Raw genomic sequence first — 5,207 nt, forward strand, 5'->3', positions numbered from 1 at the left:
TGTGGTGGGCTGGGAGAGCTTGACACTGATGTTTGGAAAAATTCTTTATTCCAGTAGTCTTTTTCAAACTTGTCTTTTCTGTAGAGGAAAAAACGGTGTATTTTGCAAAGTGTATGAAGAGACTGGCACAATAATTATGAATTGTGTTAGTTCATGTCTACATTAAAAGAGGCATCTTCACAAATCAGGTTTGAGGCATTTTAAAGCAAAATTTCCCCTAGTTCAATTAATTTAAAATTCTAAATTGCCTGAGTACTTAGAATCTTTGAAACACACTGCTAAATTAATTTTATTATAGAAATATTAACATTTTCAACATTTTTTAATAAAAAATTTCAGACATACATCAATGTTGAAAAAAGTTTACAATATACCCACCCCTAGATTCTACCATCAGCATTTTACTGTGCTTGTATTACCACAATTGTTCATCTCTCTGTCCCTTTAGTCATTCCTCAGTCCATTGGGTTTTTTAAAAATATATTTCAATGTAAATTTCAGACAATACACTCCCCCTGAACGCTTAGCATAGGTGTCATTAGCTAGGGTTTAACATTTGTTTAAACATCTTTTGGAAAGCAGTGTATAAAGTTGATAACCTGGGCAATGAACATACTTGTTTTCCTCCTGTGGACTTTAGTCTTCCAGTTTCCGCTCTTGTCTGTGCTTGAGGGAAAACAACTCCTTTTCAAACTGAACTCTTCTAGAATTGGTCATTTAAAATATTTAATTGTCATAAGTTTTAAAATTTCATGATATTTTTTTTCTTTTCCCCTCTTATATTTTTGCCAAACTATGCAGTTTCTTCAAAAAACTGTAAATTACTGATTGGGGTTTATGAAATCAGCTTATACCTCATTTCAGTCTATCGCTGCTTTTCTCCTGGTTGTCACATCTCCTTTCACTACTTTCAGCTGCTGCACCAGAAGGTAGAGGGGAGTAAAGGGTCAAACTCATATATGACTAGCTGCTGTAAACAACTCTAGGAGAACAGACTAGTGGTTTAGGAAGTTGAAACTATCTAAAGGATTTGATTTGAATTCCCTGAGATTGTAATTAACCATGCTTCCTCTAGCTATAATTAGCAGAATTAAAAGTGGTTGTACTGTACCATGAGTTGTTGAAATTATGAGCCTTGGTAACAATCTTTAGCTTTACTCTAGTAATGTTTAGAAAACTTTCTTGACATACGCCTTTATTTTTATGCCTACTTTTTATGGATAAAATCTGAAGAAGTTAAGTGACTTGCTCTAGGTCATGAAGATTCAATGGGTAAAAGTGAATCAAAATTGAAATTTAAATGTTCCAAATTCATATTCTTGTGCTTATTTGATACGGATTCATGGCTTCCAAAATAATTAAACGATTCCTTTGGGTCCTTAAAAGGAAAACATGTATTTTTACTGTTTAGACTTTTATTTTTAGACATTTCACAATTCTTTGAACTTACAAATATTCTCATGGTCATAGTTCCTAATTAAACCCAATGAAGTGGCTAAAAAAATCTCAATGCATTGTTGAATACTAATAATGCAGGATTTATCAGATTTCTTTTTCATTTAAATGACCTTCATGATCCAGTCATAACTCTTTCCATGTAAGTGCTTAAGTGACCCCCTCACTAGTGAAAATAAATATTCTATATCACTGATTATATGTGTATTCTCTACATGATATATATTTGTAAGGAAAAGTAACTCCATGTATCAGGATAAGCGACATTATCCTAGGGCAAAGCACATATAAAGCAGTTTATTTCTACTCTGCAAATCTGGCATTTACAGGAACAAAACTCTTTTAAGAGTGGCTGGTCATTGTTTTGCCTTTTTTTTGGTACCTGAGTAACTTTTTGTGGTTTTGTAAATTAGTGTGTCATTTTGTAAGAATTTCATGTTGACTCTGTGTTAATTGGTGTTCACCTTGTGGTATCCTCAGCTGACCATGATGATTTAGTTTGCGTATTGTGTGTATGCTTTTAAATGCCTTACTGGAGTATGTCAGATCCTGCATTCCATATATCTGCTAGGACAACAAATTGCCTCTCTTGGATGTATACTCTAGATCCAGAAGCAAAACTGATTTTGCTTTCACTGCTAAGGTTGCATTTAAATGCAGCTATTGTTTTAAATTAGAGAATAAAATCATGGAAAACCAAGGGAGACTTTAGAATCCTTCATTTAATGGCATGGTAAACTTTTGAAACTGCTTTTGCTACTTCACTAGAACCATATCTTTGGTAAAGGCTATAGCTAAAAATGCCAGCCAAACTGTATGAGATTGGGGTTGTTTCCTAAAATTTTCTCTAAATGTCATACAGGGGTTTAAGATCTGTGTATGCTATTGGGGCAAAGTGCCAGTCACTGCTTTGGAAATTTGTTTGTGTTCTGGGGCTACAGAAGTGACAAATGTGTCATGGGATTAAAACCAATCAACTGTGAATTGTGAAATTGAAATTGCTTTTTGGTTTTATTTTCTTTAGCATATTCAGTATAGAAATCTGAAAGTTATTTAAAATTTACACTGCTTATGTTGATGGCTTATTTTGGCTGTGTATCCACACTTATGTACTGATTTCTGATAAAGGCTTGATGTTATTATAACAAGCATTTTGTGTTCAATTTAATAAAACAGTTTCTGAGTCTTGTCTGAAAATTGTTGGGTTATGAGTTGGAGATCAAGAGAAGAAGGTACATTGTCAGCACCGAGGTGTTATTTTGATGCCGATTATCAGTGACTGTGAGTTTTCCATTCATCAGTCTGCATGTAATCTGCCACAGACCTCTTAAACTCATGGAATACTGTCAGCTCTTGAACTTGCAGTAGAATTGACCTAGCTGCCCACACTGCCCTTCTCCCTGTCATTGGCCTGGGACTGAAGTGTGTTCTCAATTTTAATGGTATATTTTAATATTTATCTTCCCTTCAAATTCTGAGAAAACCTGGCCTTCACAGGACCATAACCACTGCTTCTGGAAATAAACACATCTTAAAAAGCATATCCCCATTAATCTTTTGGGTGTTTCACGTTTAAAATACTCTTACAAATATAAACAGTTTATATATGTGATAGATTGTTGAGATGTGGTCCTTTAAGTACTCTGTTTTACTGTATGCAGTGTGCTTTTGGATTTAAATGCTTATTTTAAAAAGTAGATTATAGGCTGTAAGATGCTGTTATGCTTCGTTTAATCGGGATGCAAGACACATACACTTACTGTCGTGGGAAAAATTCTTGGGTCTGCACAAAAAAAAAATGTTTCTGAATGAAGTGAATGGATCACATTGAATTTTTGTGTTGTAAAATAGTCAAGGCATCAGCACAATTTTTAAATCATCTGTAAGAGATTTTTTTGCTTCCACGAAAGCCATGATGATGGGCATTAAAAAAAAGTCTCAAACCACTAGAGATTTTTAGCTTTTCTTTAGGCATTTCTGAGGTTTCTTCATTGGCTGAAAATCTGTTCAATATCAAGTGTTGTGTGTTATCTTTTCAATTTTCATTTATGTAAAAGGCTAGCAATTAACTTTCCCAATCTATTATAAATTGATATAAGAATTGTAAATAGATCTTTTTGTGATGAGCTTTAAGACATCATCTGAGTTGAAGCTTAGCCCACCAAGTTTTATTCTTGTGGGATATTCATAAGCTGCTGAGAATTAAGAACTTACAAAATGAAAGGCATTTACCTATTGTGAAGTATGAATATTATTTAATATGGATATGAGTTCTTACCAAAACAATCCCCCCAAAATATATTTCATGGTTCGTGTGTGTTTGTGTATGTGTGTCTTTGATAGACACCTACACGCACACACACACACACACATATACATTGGGGGGTTGTGATTAGGAGGGGGTTTGTGGAATTAAGTTTAAGACTATCAAATACTATTAATGAAGTGTGTCCGAAGGAACAGATGTGAATTTGCCACTGGAAGTAACCTACTCTACCATAGGTGGTCTATAACTTATGCTTGGCATTTTGGATTAGTCTTTTAAGTATGTAATTAGAGCTTCAAATGTGTTTTGGCTGGCAGCCGTGCCTCCAGACAGGAACAAGATGTCTTTCATATTAGCTTCAATTTTTAATCTTTGCTGATGCCAGAGGCACTTCTCTAACCCTGTTTTCTAGAAATTCTTACTGGGTTATGGACTTTGACCAAAGGTATCCAGTGCCACCTTGTGGACTAACTGAATTTTACAATTACAATTTGAAGGTGGTTGGTAAATTTTGAAGCGGGCTCTTTGGTTGAAAACCACCTTGTGGAGGATATGAGTTTTTGTCTGTAAATAAAGTAGAGACATATGTTATGTTTTTAAGAGATATTGAGGACTGTGCTTTTAAAGCTTAAACTGCTGAAGTATGACAATGGGAAAAGAATTGGGAATCAGGATGCATATATGTATATGTATGTATAGATACATATGCCTATGCATGTGTGAACGTATATGTTTTTGTGATGTCTTAAACATTTCTATTTTGCTTTTAAAATCTGTTACCTATACTTTTTTGGGAATGTGAACAACAAACATGGAAATGAGATTAAAATAATGGTCAATGAAAGCCCCAAATAGAAAGTAAATGACCAGAAAAATTTTTTTTATCAGAGACAGTTGAATATTTAAAAACAAATTACATAAAGGGCCAAATATTACAAAACATGGAAATCATGCTGACAAATAAAAAATAAACTAAATTTGAAAGTTTTCCCAAATGTAGTTTAGTTGGGGGAAAACAATATTTTCTGCTTCAATAAGCTAGCAATAGAGGAGACATTTTTAACAAGTCTTTTATGAAATATTTCAAGCATTTAGAAAAAGTACATGCTGGATAACTGGTCTCAGTTCTGTCACCAGTGTGTCTTTGGCATGCCACTCAACCTCTCTGAAATTCAGTTCCCCAGAATTGGAGCATTAGGTGTGAGTTCCATTTATTTTTTTCATCCCTCTCTCTCAGTACTATGGATAATTTAGAAGATTGATCTTTTTAAAAAATGAATTGATTTCTTTGAATAGAAAAATCCTAAACTCACCCCTGACCCGCATTCTCCCCTGTCCTCCTGCCCAGAGGCAATCACAGTAATGAGGTATTCTATGCAGTGTCAGTGGTGGCATTCCATAACTATTGTTCATCAACTTGGGTTTTTTGGTGACCTTGGCAAGCATTCCATACCAGCATATGTGGATCTATTTCATTCTTTTTGAT

This window comes from Eulemur rufifrons, chromosome 7, assembly GCF_041146395.1.
Source record: "Eulemur rufifrons isolate Redbay chromosome 7, OSU_ERuf_1, whole genome shotgun sequence".
Taxonomy (NCBI): domain Eukaryota; kingdom Metazoa; phylum Chordata; class Mammalia; order Primates; family Lemuridae; genus Eulemur; species Eulemur rufifrons.